This window comes from Rhinatrema bivittatum, chromosome 2 (assembly GCF_901001135.1).
Source record: "Rhinatrema bivittatum chromosome 2, aRhiBiv1.1, whole genome shotgun sequence".
NCBI lineage: Eukaryota > Metazoa > Chordata > Amphibia > Gymnophiona > Rhinatrematidae > Rhinatrema > Rhinatrema bivittatum.
The window spans coordinates 174,004,943-174,020,303 of NC_042616.1; positions in this window are offsets into that span (position 1 = coordinate 174,004,943).

Genomic DNA, 15,361 nt, shown 5'->3' on the forward strand with positions numbered 1-15,361 from the left:
CTAATAAAAATATCAGCTTCAGCACGTACCTCTTGTTTCTGCCCCAGAATGCCTCAGTCCGCCCCTTTTTTTTGTGCAGGTAAATGTGCATGTAAAACCAAACATACTTGCAGAGTTTTGATGCCTATAAAATAGCATGCGCATGGATACAAGCTATCTGCATGGGAATATGCTAATTTTACATGCATAACTCCTTTGAAAATTACCTCCTAAGTTTGTACTTGATGTAATGGAGGATGAAGTGACCTGCTTGAAATTTGGACCCATTGATATTTTCAAAGCATGCTTATTCGATACATTCTAAATTGCTGATGAACAAAATAAGCTGGAAGGAAGACAAGATGCTTTTTGATTTTTTTTTTTCCCTAATGATGGTATTTGTAAGCAGTTGAAACCTTATTCTACATTGAACAGCTCGCGTCTTAGCAAAATGTCGTTCTCTTTTTCCATCTGGTGTTCTACATGGAATTTACTTCTTCTTTTATTATAGAGGGCACCTTTTTAGGAGGTGGGAGGAGGAGTGGGCTCTCTGGTGGCATTTCTTTGCAGTTTGGTGGCCTCCCTCCTGCTCTGTTAATGTGGCTTCTCCAGCTGCAAGAAGCCACAAGGTGGGCAGCAGCTGAAAGATATGTAAAAGACAAACTAGCACCTGTGCTCTACATTGTTCCGTCATAAAGCAAACAGAGCCCCAGCCAAGAGAGAAGCTTGACAGCACGCGCAATTCCACATCTATAAAGAATCTCAACTGCAATCCAATGGATACCCCAGGGCCTGATGCCAAACCTGGGCTGCAGGAATCATGACCTTTAGAAAAGCAGTTGCATGGTAACAGCCCAGTTCACAAATAACATTATAGAACAGTTGTCAAAAAAATAAAGAGAAAGAAAAGCAGAAGCAGCATCAAATATGAAGAAACTGTTTGTTACACAAGGAAGGTAGAATCCACAGAACAGCAAAAAACACACAAGGTAACATAGTAACGATGACAGAAAAAGGTTAAATGGTTATCCATTCTGCCCAGGAAGCTTCTTATGGTAGTAACTATTGCTCCATGCAAGTTACTCCCATGTTTCTGTTAAGGGTAATAACTGCTGCTCCGTACAGGTTACCCCCCAAACCTTATGTTAAGAGTAGTAATATTAACAATCAAAAAACAAGTGCTGTCAAACCTATAACATAATTACTGCTAACAGTAGCAGCCTTCTTCATAATTCAGACAATGCTGTTTGAACACTCTTTGCTTTTGGACTTGGCTATAGAAGCAGTCTTACACTTTTCCCCTAAAGTCTGCATATCAGTACCCTGGACCGTTAAGGTCAGGGCCCAACATTGGCTGTTTGCTGAATCCTATTCCCCTCCCCCTCCCCCGCTATTGAAGTGGAGAGTGATGTTGCAGTTGCATCAAAATCATGAAAACGAATAACTTCTGTTAGTGGAAGTAGATGCCGCTCCATCCAGGTTACCCCCATGTATCCTTTCCTTCATTTCCATCTCTAGCCTTTAAGGATCCATAGTGTTTATCTCATGCCTTTACAAGTTGATTTACTGTATTCATCTTCACCACCTCTTCTGGAAGGTCATTCCAGGCATCCACCACGTTCTCCATGAAGAAATATTTCTTGCTGTTGGTTCTGAGTTGTCTCCCCTGGAATTTAATTTCATGATCCTTAGATCTACTGTTTGCTTTCCAATGGAAATGTTTTGAAGATTGTACATCATTAAAATCTTTCATGTATCTGAAGATCTGTATCATATCTCCCCTGTACCTCCTCTCTTCCAGGGTATACATAGTTAGATTCTTCAGCCTCTCCTCATAAGTCTTCCATTACAGACCTCACAACATTTTTGTTGACCTTCTTTGGACCACCTCCATCCTTTCTCTATACGTTTTGAGATACGGTCTCCAGAACTGAACACAGTACTCTAGGTGAGGCCTCACCAAGGACCTGTACAAGAGCATTATCACCTCCTTTTCATACTGGTTATTCCTCTCTCTGTGCAGTCCAGCATTCTTATGGCTTTAGCTATCTCATTATCACATTGCTTCACCGCCTTCAGATCACCAGACACCATCATTCCATGATCCCTCTTCTAGTACATGCACATTAGTTTTCACCCCTCCCATCACTACAGCTCTTTTGGATTACCGCATCTCAGATGCACGACTCTGCACTTCTTGGCATTGAATCCCACCTGCCAAATCTTTGACCACTCGTCAAGCTTTCTTAAATCACTTCATTTTCTCTATTCCTTCAAGCATGTCCACTATGTTGCAGATCATAGTATCATCCACAAATAGACAATCTTTACCTTCTATCCCTTCACAATGTTACCCACAAACATATTGAACAGAACTGATCCCAAAATTGATTCCTGTGGCATGCCATTTAAAACATACTCTCTTTAGAGTAGGTTTCATTAAACTCTGTCTCCTATCAGTCAACCAGTTTGTAATCCACTCCACCACCTTGGTGCTGAGTACTAAGTTTCTTAATTTATTCACGAGCCTCCTATGTGGGACTGTATCAAAAGCTTTGCTGAATCCAACTAAATCACATCGCATACTCTTCCTTGATCCAATTCTCTAGTCACCGAGGTAGGCTAACTGGCCTGTAGTTTCCAGCCTTCATTCTGCCTCCACTCTTGTGAAGTAGAACCACCTCCACATCCAGGAGCACTGGATGGCCGGCGCCATAATGGCGCCGGCCATCCAGTGCTCCTACCATGTGACAGGGGCCGGCCAATGGCACGGATACCCTGTCACATGGTAAGGGCAAAGGGGCATCGGCGCCATTTTTTTTTTTAGAACAGCTGATGCCTGGAATGGAAATCTTTCCCCGAGGCCCCCCTGGATCTCTCCCCGAGGCCCCCCTGGACCACCAGGTAACATTAAAAGGTTTTAGGAGGGTCGGGGGGGGTCGATTTAAAGGGTCGGGTGGGGGGTTTTTTTTGGTTTTTTTTAGTGGCGCGGGCCTCCCTTAGCGATGTGAATTGGAATCGGAAACTATTCCAATTCACATATCTTAACGATCAGATTCGAGCCCCCCCCCCAGCCGAATCTGATCGTTGACGATCTGGTACACGATTCACATCTCTAGTTTATAGATCTAACTATAGATCTGCAATTTCATTTTCAGTTCTTTCAGCACTCTGGGATGTATACCATCTGGTCCAGGTTATTTGCTACTCTTTAGTTTGTTAATTTGTCCTAGTACATCTTCCAGGTTCACTGAGATTTCTTTCAGTTCCTCCAAGTCAGTACCTTTAAATATCACTTTTGGCATGGGTATCTGCTTTATATCTTCCAAAGAATAGAATTAATTTAATTTCTCCACTATGACCTTGCCCTCCCTTAGTGCCCTATTTACCCATCAATCCTCTAATGGTCCAATTGATTCCCTTAAAATCTTTTTTCTTTTAATGTATAATGGACGTGGGCCATTGTTGCTGTGGTGTGCTTGGCATAGCCTAGGGATTAAATCTCCTAGACCCACACTGACACACCCATCCCTTGCAATTTTATCCTGGGATGAGACTTGGTCAGGCCTCTTTCCCCACAGGTTGAGCCCTTGGGTTCCAGGGGCTGGCAGCGCTTAAGTGAGAGTTTCTTAGGATATAGTGTGATAGAGAGTCCAGGCAAGGGTCAGTGGCAGGTAGTAAGCAAGGGTGGTCGGGGTCCAGGCTAAAGTCAGTAGAAGGTGGCAGGCAAGGCTAGTCAATGTTCAGGCAAGGATCAGATCCAGAAGTCAGTTTGAGAAGAAGACAGGAGTGAGACAAGAGGGACTGATGAGGCAGGCATGCTGAATGGATGAGGCAAGACTGGGCTAGACAAGACAAGGCAGGGCATGCTGGAGAGATGAGGCAAGGTTGGGCTATGCTGGAGACACAAGCAAGGCTAAGCTGGGCTGGAGAGATGAGGCAAGGCAAGCAAGGACAAGACAAACACTCAGGCAACACACACTGCTTGGCAAGAGACCTTTGCTGAGGCACCAGTTTGTTGTTTGGTCAGCATTTAGATAGCTCCTTCCAGTAGGGTCATCAGGATGTGCTGTAGGGTCCTTTCCCACCAGTGGCTCTTTAAGTGGCATCAGTACCTGTGTGCGCCTAAGGTGGATACAGGGAGAGAGTGAGGTGATAGAGTTCCACGCCACATCCTGTGGCACATGAAGTTTGGTAGTGTCTTTACTACTTGAAGGAAGGCCTTGGTGTTGGGTGGGCTGGCGGCAGAGCAAAGTAAGGACCGCCGGTCATGGGACCGACTCACCTCCAGCCAAACGTTACAGAATATACTTGAAAGTGTTTTTATTATGAGTTTTTGCTTCCACAGCAAGCTTCTTTTTATTCTGTCTTTGCTATTCTTAACAATGCATTGTATCTAACTTTTCTGTGCTTATGCAATTTCCTCTTTTCTTCATTTGGATCCCTTTTCCATTTTTTGAAGTATGTTCTTTTAACTAAAATAGCCTCTCGTATCTCACCTTTTAACCATGCCAGCAATTATTTGGCCTTCCTTCCATCTTTATTAATGTGTGGAATACATCTGTTCTATATGCAAGGTGTTGCATAGAGGGAAAAATAACCCATGCAGAAGTTACACAATGTTAGGTTCCATATTAGAGCTAACACCCAGAACACCTAGAAACTTTACTTGATTGCACTGTTGTGGTTCTGGCCACGAGTACCGCGGCCAGGCCCTTACCTCCGGGCTCCCGGACCTGCTCCCGCTTCCAGAGGCCTGGTTGGCGGCCTGTTTGGCAGCGTCCCGCTGGGGCTGCGCCGCTGCAAGCTCTCCCATGGACACCCGGCTCCTAGGCACGCGCACGTGCCACTTGGGTGCATTTCTAGGCCGTTTCCCGCCAGTGGTGACTCCGCCAAACTCCTGACGTCAGACGCCACAGCCTTGTTAAGCCGGCCGGCCATCCAGTCTTTGCCTTGCAATGGGTTAGCCTCCCGGTATCCTGTTGCGCTGTGCCCCGGAGTGACTTGCCTTGATTTGTCGCTCCGTTCCTGCTACAGTACCTGCTTGGTTCCTGCCTGCCTGCTACAGTACCTGCCTGGTCCCTGCTTGCTTGCTACAGTGCCTGCTTGGTTCCTGCTTGCTTGCTACAGTACCAGATTGGTTCCTGTTTACCTGCTACAGTACCTGCCTGTTTCCTGCTTGCTTGCTACTGTGCCTGCTGTGCAATTGTTTTACAGCAAAGTTTCAAAATAAGCTTCTCAAGAAAATATTTCTATTTTTTTGTTTTATTTTATATTCATTTTTTATAAATAATTTATAGGTTGTATCAGTCACTTAAGTAGGCTTTATTGACATTGCTCAATTATGAGCTATAATTCTCATTTATCAATCATTTACTCCAATCTATCTACATACTTTAAATGCTTTTTAAAAATTTGTATGCAGTTTAAAAGAGGAGCAGGTCTGAACATCTGAGATATAAATGACTGATAACATGTGCTTATCTACCACAAAATTTCATCAAGAATATTTAAAAACATTTTTTAACCATGTAAGAATCTTCACAATGAAAACTGTCTCTTCATTAAACTAGAAAATTAACTGTCAAAAAATGTCTGGCAGCAACCACTGTTTCATCAGAAAGCTTGCTTTGGGGACATGAAAATATTACTTAACTTGTTCGTGCAATGACCCCCTCTCAAGGGTCAAATTTAATTTTAAAGTATACGAGAAACTTACTTCTGGGCAAAAACCTCCAAACCTCATTTTTGCCCAAAAGGAAGTTTCTCATATACCTTAAAATGTAGTTTGACCCTTGAGAGGAAGCCTCTGCACGAATAAGATAAGTGAAATGTTCTTGTCCCCAAAGCAGGCTTTCTGATGAAACAGTAGCTGCTGTCAGATATTCGTTGACAATTAATCTTTCAATTTATTGAAGGCACAATTTTCATTGTGAAGATACTTACATGTCTAAAAAATATTATATATATATATATATATATATATATATATATATATATATACTCTTGATGAAGTTTTATGATAAATAAGTGCATGGTATCAGCCATTTCTATCTCAGATGTTGAGACACTACTCCTCACAAATTTTAAGAAAGCATTTAAAATATGTATGTTAGGGTAAATTATCAATATATATCAAACTTATAGCTCATAATTAAGCACATTTAGATGACTGATAGCTCCAATAAATTATTTATTAAAAAATTAATGTAAAAAAAAAGATATAAAAACAATTTCTTGTGATACTTATCTTGAAGATTTTCTGTAAAATAATTGCCTATATATCCTCTTGTTTATATATTTTTTATTTTTTTAATTCTTTATAATTTTCCACAAATCAAATACAAGCAAAAAATGCTTTACAGAAATGGGGATTAATGTCAGAAAAATATTAAAGACAAGAAAAATCAAGAAATCATACAATAGAAAATCCCAAATCTAGTCTATAATACAGAGGCAGATTCAATCAAGAAATGCAAATGGAAAAGCACTGTTCTGAGAACAATTTATATTTTAAATTGGTCTAACCAGTTAATTCAAGGGATAGCTGAAGAAGTGTTTTTTCAATTCTAATATCAAGCAAGGTTTTCAACTGGCTAGGTTCAAAAAAGATATAATTTTGACCTGAAAAAACAACATTGCATTTAACTGGATAAAGAAGAGATAAAGAACCTCCCATTGTTAAAATAGTATCTCTAAATTGAAGAAAGGTTTTTCTCCTAACCTGAGTTTGCTTACACACATCAGAAAAAATCCATACTTTATGAACCATGAAAGAATAATTTTGGTTACAGAAAAATAACCTCAAAATTAGGTTCTTTTCCACTTTAGAGGAACATGTATTCAGTAAGGTGGCTCTTTCCTTTATCTCTTCAGAAGACTGTTCCAGGAAGTTATTATTAATATTATGACTCTTTATAGGAGAAGAAAATTGTATCCCCCAAGCTCTTCCTTATCTTTAATGGATAAATAATAAGCCTTAAGCAAAAGTGGGAGAGATTCCTTGGAGAGGCCAAGACCTTCCATCAAATATTTCTTAATCAACTCTGTAGGAGAACTAAGGGGGTTATTTTCTAAACCCTTATCGCGTTCGATAGGGCCCTGACACAAGCAATAAGGTTATATCGCATGCGAAAAGGGCTTTTTTGCATGCAATATGATGCAAATTAGGGGAGGGGAGGAGTCAGGGCGGGGAGGGGCTGGTGATAATGTTTCTAACATTATCGTCGGCAGTAGTGCACTGAATAGCACCACCTTTCACGGTGGCGCTATTCGGTGCGAAAGCCAGCAGCCGGCGCACAGCAGTGATGCGAAGTCTGCGAGCTTTCACAGGCCCACTCCCCGTTTTCGCAGGATTCATCATTCTACATTGAATGATGACTCCTGGCCTAAGAGGGGTCATAGGAAAATTAAGAATACACAAATTAAGTAGAGATCAATTCTCAAACATGTCCAAGTGTCGAATGATCAGAGCACTGTCCTTTAGAGCAGCTATTTTAAAATTCTGAAAGGATGAATTCTGAAATTCCAAAGCCTGAATTTTTAGCACCATGCTCAATAGTATTAGATTGAACTACAGCTACTTAACATTTTACCAGATCAACTGAAGCATTAACATCATCGAGGCTTCTACTTATAGTTTTATCCAAAAATGTAATCACTTTCCACACATCCTCAAGAGTAATAATAGCAGGTTTTGTCAAGCAAGATGTCCAAGAATCTTCAGGATGCTGTTGAGAGGGCATCAAAGACTGAGAATGAACTCCCACATCAGATATGGAACAAATACTGTTCCTTGTTGTTGACAATAAAGGAGGAGGTAGACAATCACTGGGACTCAAGATGATTTCCAACTCTGGATGACCCAGCACTGCCTCCAACCCAGGATCTGCAACAAAAGATACGTCTGACTGTGACTGCTCCGTAGCTGAAAAAACAGGAGGAATAGTTAACTGAGAAGAGCATGGGACTATCTTCAATGAACCTGGCCTCATCTCTTGACTATAGTTCAAAATAAGAAATGGAGCAGAGCTGCTCCCTGAGAATGAAATACAAAAGCCCCGCAAAAATTTGAGAAGAAAAAATAGCTCATACTCTTGTTTATATTTCATATTAATTTGAATGTGAAGATTGTACAGCCCATTCCTGTAGTTATTTTGGAATCAGTTTTCCTCCATATGCTTTTAAGTTCATATCCGATTTTTTCAAACATGGTTTAGGTCTTAGCATATTATATGCAGTTTCTGACAAAATGCCCATTTCAGCACTGTATCCACTTTGTAGTTTATGCCTTTTTCCATTGGTGGGCAATATGATATGCCACTCTGTTTTATTAGTGTCATTTGCATCAATATCACAGGCTGTAGTTGCCTGCACTCTGTGTACTTTGCTGTTTGACCAGCAGATTTTCTGGACACGATTTGGTCTTCCACATTTTCTACTTTTTATTCCATAAGCAGGACATTACTTATAGGCATCTGACTGTCCACAACACTAGCACATTTTTTTTTCTTTTCATGCTGTGCAGTTTTGTATGCAGTTTACTGACTTTCTGCTACCTTGCATTGAGAAGTCACTCCTTTGTGCACCTCTGTTCCAGCCTTTTTCCCGCTGCCCCAGCTATTACAGAGTCATAGTTTGTCTCATGCGGCAATTTCTCTTTCACTCTAGCATTGCTTGTGCCCATTACTGGTTGGACTTTGACCAGTGAATCAGTCAGGACTCCAAAACCACAGGACTGATTCCTGACTTTCAGCTTTGTAGCATTCTCTTCAACAGTTTCACATTCTTTCTATATCTGGGAAGCAATGACATGCCTCTCATACGTGACATTTTTCTTGGGATACTTTAGCTCTGAAACATTTTCAGCACTGTATCAAAATAATCTCTCTCTCTTTCTGGAAAGTAGAATTTGAAATGCTCATCTATAACTTCTTGGCCGGCCACTGTAGGAAACATATTTTTAACTTTTTCCTTAATGTCTCTTTCAAATTACCTTGCAGCTTCAGTTCTGGTTTTTGTTTCAGCAGTTCCTTGTTTCTGATGTACTGCCTTGTTACAGGCTGCCGTTTTCTTTCTTTTTTTGTGCCTTTCTCACTGACATTCATAACAAACTAGGGTGGCCAGGTATCTTGCTTTATGCTGGACAGTCCTATTCTCTCTGCCCCTGTTCTGGAGTCCAGCCCTCCCACACCTCTGCCCGACAATAATATCTCATGCTCTGACTTTTCGCACAACATGAAAGTGTTTCTGCAGGGCAGGGCCCTACCCCTCCTCTTGCCTCCTTCTGATGTTGTATCCATTCCCACCATCCAATCATGTGTGGGAAGGGCCAGGAATCGGCAGGACTGTGTGGGACACTGGCGGCCATAAGGAAAGCAAGCTTACTCTGAGAAAGGGAGGAGATGAGGCAGAGGAAACTGAGGGGGGGGAGGGGAGTCACTGCATCTGCAAAAATAAGCAGTACATCCAGCAGCCAGCCTGAGCTCAGACAGGGGCCACAGGCCCACCATGGACAAAGCCAGCAAGTGTGCAGAGAGCAAGGTAACAAGTATAACCGCTAGTTTGTTTAAGGACTGAATTCAGGGGCCACACAGTTTCCAGGATTCTATCCATGCCCCGGACCTCTAATTTGTTCTGCCATCTTAAAACTGTTGTAGCTCTTTGGATGCCAGGGTTCGCCGGCGGTGAGGAGGTTTAACCCTACAGGACCCTTAATGTGGAAGTGGTAGAAATCGGCAACACAGTTGTAAAGACCCTCTAGATCTCAATTAGTTGGCCCTAGTCTAATCCTGGGGTTAGGTAATGAGGAGAAGGGGGTGTACCCTTTAAAACAGCACCTCCCCTGAGGAGGTCTGGTGTGGTGAGTTCCTGGGTGGATAAGGGAGGAGGAATTGAGAGTTTAGTATGGAAGTCTGTAACTGAAGGAGGTTGTGGGATCTCCTCAATTTTGGACCCCAAGCCTGGAACCAGCGGAGGGACTTTGTCCTTTCCAGTTTCTAAACCAGCCTGGAAGGGAGAGTCTGGTAACAGAAAGACAATCAGGAGTATTTTTTTCCAGGAGTTTGGTTTCCAAATTGTGTTTGGGAAGAAAGTTTTTTGTACCACCCTTTATTCCCCATGGCTGGAGAAGTTGAAAATCAAGCCTTTCACCAGCCCTAGATATTTTCTTCTGGAGAGGAACATTGGAGATTTGGAGAGTGGACATACTTGGAGACATCTAGAGACCTCCCTCTTGAGTCTCCACCCTGGGACACAGAACGCAAGATGGGTACTGAAGAGCAGAAGGGCACATGGACCTAAGGTACTATTGCAACATGGAATTCTGCCAGAAACAGCATAACTCAGCTCCCCAGGACACTTACCCTTCCACTACCTGGAGGGTAGGGACAGCGTAGAGCAGTGGTTCCCAACCTGTCCTGGGGACCCCCCCAGACCAGTCATGTTTTCAGGATATCCACAATGAATATGCATGAGAGAAAAATTGCATGTTTTGGATGCAGTGCATGCAAATTTTCTCTTATGCATATTCATTGTAGATATCCTGAAAACCTGACTGGCTGGGGGATCCCTAGGACAGGATTGGAAACCACTGGCTTAGAGCCATGTACTAAGGAAGACTTCCACAGAGTGAGAAGTTATAGAGATACTTGACTTCTGCTTCCATCAAATAAACTGAATTTGGATATAGTTGAATATTGGTTTGTTTATAGCATTTAATTTTAAATTAATCACAGTAAACTTTAATTTGAACACCTCACCCATGAGTCCATTCTGTTCTGTCAAGTGTACTTGTCCTGAGGAGGCATTAGTAACACAAGGAAGGGACTCCACATACATAGTCTTCCCTTCTGAGACCAAGAACCTACACGCCAGGGCAACAAGATTGGTGACTGTGACATTGGGACTTAGCCATGGTTTTGTTTTTTATAGCTCCATCAGAATTCAGCAATATCCTAAATTGGATTAAATAGTCATTCAGTCTCATCCACTTCTCAGACAATGTCAAGATGATACTCATTGTGGAAGAGTTCAATAGTGTTATGTTTTGTCGCTCGCCGGACAGCCCCATGAGCGGCTGCACTTACCCTCAGGCCGGCAGGCCTTGCTGCGTTAGGATGCAGCCGAACTGCACGCGCATCAGGATGTTTCCAAGATCGCTGCCCTGGACCTTCCACTAGGTGCACCCGAGCCGAAAGTCAACTTCTTTAAAGGGCCTGCAGTGGGAAAAGCCTGTTGCGATCCTGCTCGCAGCAGGGCCGCGAGCAGGCTCTTACCTTTTACAAGCTGGTCCGGCCTAAACCCCTGATATCGTCACCACGGACTTCGGTTTCTTCTTTGCAGCCTGGAGGCTGCCATCGATGCCAGCCATCCTGTAGCCTGGAGGCCGCAGTCCCCAGATCTTCCTGTGGCTGGAGCCATCCTCAGTTCTTCCTGTGTGGCAGGGAGGCCACCTCCCACGTCGGGGCCTGCACGGCCTAGCTCCTCCTCCGTGTCAGCGTCTGCAGGAATGCTGTCCAGGGTCCTGCAGGCTTCTTCTTCCTGAATTTCCTAAGGCACGGGCCTGCCTCTCTCTGCCCTTCTTGTAGGGCCTGTGAGGAAGTGGGCCCTGGATGATGTCATCTTCTGGATCCGCCTTTTCAGCCTACAAAAGGCTGAAAAGGCGGATCCGTTCTTTGTTGCCTTTTCAAGGAGCAAGTTCTATCTTGGACTTCCTGCTCTCTGCTCCTGCTCGGCATTCCTATATCTTTGTTGGATCCTTTGTCATCTTGTTCCCGGTCTCTTCCTTGGACGCTCTTTGTCTTGTCTCTTCCTTGGACGCTCTTTGTCTTGTCGTCCTCTCCAGCCCTGATGTCTTCCACTCCTGATGTTTGCTCCAGCCCTGACGTCTTCTACTCCTGATGTTTGCTCCAGCCCTGATGTCCTCCACTCCTGATGTTTGCTCCAACCCTGACGTCTTCTACTCCTGATGTTTGTTCCAGCCTTGATGTCTTCCCCTCCTGATGTTCCTCGGCCTAGTCTTCGTTTGATGTCCATCTTGTCCAGATGTCCAAGGCTTCGTCTGTTCCCTCCCAGCGTGGTCCGCGACCAGCCCGGCTGGGTTGGTAGAGCGTGCTGCAGCCAGTGGTCCGTGACCACCCCAGCTGGGGTGTGTAGGGCACTGGTGGGTCTTCTCCATCTTCTGAGCCAAGGATCTTCATGTGCTTGTATATAGTTCTCCGATACTCTGGACTCTGGCTACGCTTAGCCCCCAGCGGGCAGTGCTCCAGTGGATAGCCTGGCCACTGCAGCCTCCTTCCCGGCTGTGGGTATTAGCACTCTATCCAGAGTCTTTTCCATCCTGAGTTTTATTGATGATTTTAGTTGCCTTGACTTGCCTTGCCAGAGTTCATGTCTTGCCTTGCCAGAGTTCATATCTTCATCTATGTCTGACCTTCGTCCACATCTGATCATCATCTACGTCTGACCTTCATCCAAGCCTGACCTTGGTCCTTGTCCAGATCTGCCTCTTGCCCAGCCTGCCGACTCTGCTGCTCCCTGCAACAAGTCCGAACAGGCTGGGAACGGTCGGAGGACCATTCAGAGACCACCAGGAAACAAGGCTAGTTTAGGAGAAATTCCAGCTTGTTCCAGATCAGGGTGTGTTCACCAGCTGTCGGCAGGGCCTAGTAGGAATGCCTATTAGGCTGCATCAACATTGCCATAGCACAAGAGCTCACATTCATTACATCTATTATTGCACTTCTTTTGTTGATACAAAAAGGGTAATTTTTATGTTTATATATAGGTTGTGCAATAAGCAGAAAGTCATTAAATTCCTTCAAACTTTTTAAATCATCTGCATTGTAAGTTATGTGAGAGTAACTCTACTGCCACTGCAATTTGCTGTTTAATTATGAATACAAAATGAAAATTCTCTGCTGAGCAGAATGTAACAGACCATTAGCCTGCTGCTAAGCTGGATTTCCCAGAGGATTTTAATATTCTTCCACCTTTAGGCAATGTAACCTTCTGAAAGTATCAAACATTTATCTCTTGTGATTTCTATTTTTATACAGTATTTTAATTCCTACATTATAACTCTCTTACAAAAATCAAATGAAGCGGTTGAATAAAATGATAATATTTGGTGCAGGAACCAATTCCTATAGAACTTAATTCACCCAAAATTAAGACCTAGAAAATATTACAGCAGAATGCTATTCAACTTCAGTGAATACAAATAATCACATGGATTTTAAAAAATACTCAGTGAATACAAATATTCACCTATTTTAAAAATAAAAATAAAATAGTTCAGAGGCTTTGCCTGTTTCAAAAATATACCATAAACCACTGCATGCACATTTTTTAAAGCAGACTCCCCAGTCTGATTTGCATGAAACTGTATGTTATTAACTTCATTACAACTGCTTCAATTCACCCAGGTTTGGGACTTAGAATACAATTATTTTTAGTGATTTTTTTGTCCTAAAAAAAAACAAAATAGTTATGTAGTCACTTTGGGCCAGATTTTAATATCCTCGCACGGGCATAGATTTGTGCACGTAACCTGGCACACACAAATCTACGCCTGATTTTATAACATGCGCGCGGAGCCACGCACATGTTATAAAATCCGGAGTTGGTGCATGCAAGGGGGTGCACACTTGTGCACCTTGCGCGTGCCGAGCCCTAGAGGAGCCCCGATGGCTTTCCCCGTTCCCTCCGAGGTCGCTCCGAAATCGGATCAGCCTCAGAGGGAACTTTCTTCGGCCCCCCACCTTCCCCTCCCTTCCCCTATCTAACCTGCCCTCCAGCCCTACTTAAATCCCCCCACCTTTGTTTTGTTATTTACACCTGACTCTGGGCAGGGGTAGGTTGTGCATGCCGGCCAATTGCCGGCGTGCGATCCCCAGGCCCAGCAGCAGTGGAGAGACCTCTGGCCATGCCCATGCCCTGCCCCCGGACCACTCCGCCCATTTTTTCATGCCCTGGACTTTCACACATCCCAGGGCTTGTGCACGTCGCCAGGCCTAAGCAAAATAGGCTCAGTGCGCATAACCCCCCCCATGCGCCTAAATCCACCTGGATATACGTGCGTAGGCTTTGAAAATCTGCCCCTTTGTCTATCTATCTGCAAATTATCTCCCACACCATTCAATCCATAGTGATCCAAGGCATCATCTGGTCTGAGTGCCCTGAAATTGTGACAGAGCTCTTTTTAGATCTTGCCCTAAAGTGATGTCAGTGGAATGTTAATATGTAAGAGAGGTGAACCATTCCCTATTGGAAGGAGTTTAAGAGAATATAAATTCCCTGCAACCATGTGATGCTGGAGCAGAGTGAGAAAGGATTCCAAGATCTGGAGTTTTGTTGGGCTGCCATCTCTTCAAAGAGTAGTTTTAGTGGGTCTATCCCTCCACAGGGAAGGTTCAGGAGAAAAACGTGTTCTTGCTCAGGGATGGTGTCTAAGACCTAAGGGGCAAGGTTGGCCAGATCTGCCGAGAGGAAGGATTCTAAGATCAATGAAGTCCTGGGAGCTCCAGACAGTTTTGAAGGAAGAAGTGTTCCTGAGGAAAACCAGAGTCTGAGTAGCCCTGTAGAGGAAAAGATTCCTTGGAGTCTGTGGGAAATGCATATTGGGAAGTTTCAGGAGTGAGCCTGCCTAGGAAAATCCACAGAGTACTGGCTGTTGTTTTTGGACAACAGAACTAAAGCAGTGTTTCTTTGATGTGCAAAAGAGTCCCAGAGTGGACAAAACCCTAAGGGCCTTGAAAAGCAAGGCTTTACCCTCATGTGTGGGAACCCTGGGAGGTCACGGGAGCCTTGCATGATTTGTGTCTCTCCCCATGTGCCCTTGTGTACAAGCACTCACTAGGACAGCGGTACATCTATATAAAAGCCCAAAATTGCCCAAAATTGAAAAATATGGAAACAATTAAAAATAAAATAAAGTGTGAAATAAAATAGCCTCATCAACCTCTGCATCTAACAGATAGAGAATTCAATAATCCTAATTTCTGAAGGAATACTGAAAGGAGAGGATGATTTTGTTGGTGGCTGAAAAGGACTGGTAAGTATTGCTAGCTGGGAAATAATGGGAATTAAGTTTGGGGAGAGGTGAAATTGTGAGGTAAAGTAGTTTCAAGTGTGTGTACCTTGACTAAAAGCCAGGAAAGTAATTTCTTTCTTTTAGTGTGTGTGTGTGTGTGTGTGTGTGTGTGTGTGTGTGTGTATGCCTAATTAAAAAAACAAAACAGGGAGCTAGGTAAGTTATTTCTAGTGTCTCTGGGTGGGCCTTTTGATAAAAAGAAATAAAAAAAAGACCAGGGAGTAGACAAACTCTGTTTAGTGTCTTTGGGTGTTCCTTTTGAGTAAATAGAAGACCAGGGAACTAGGT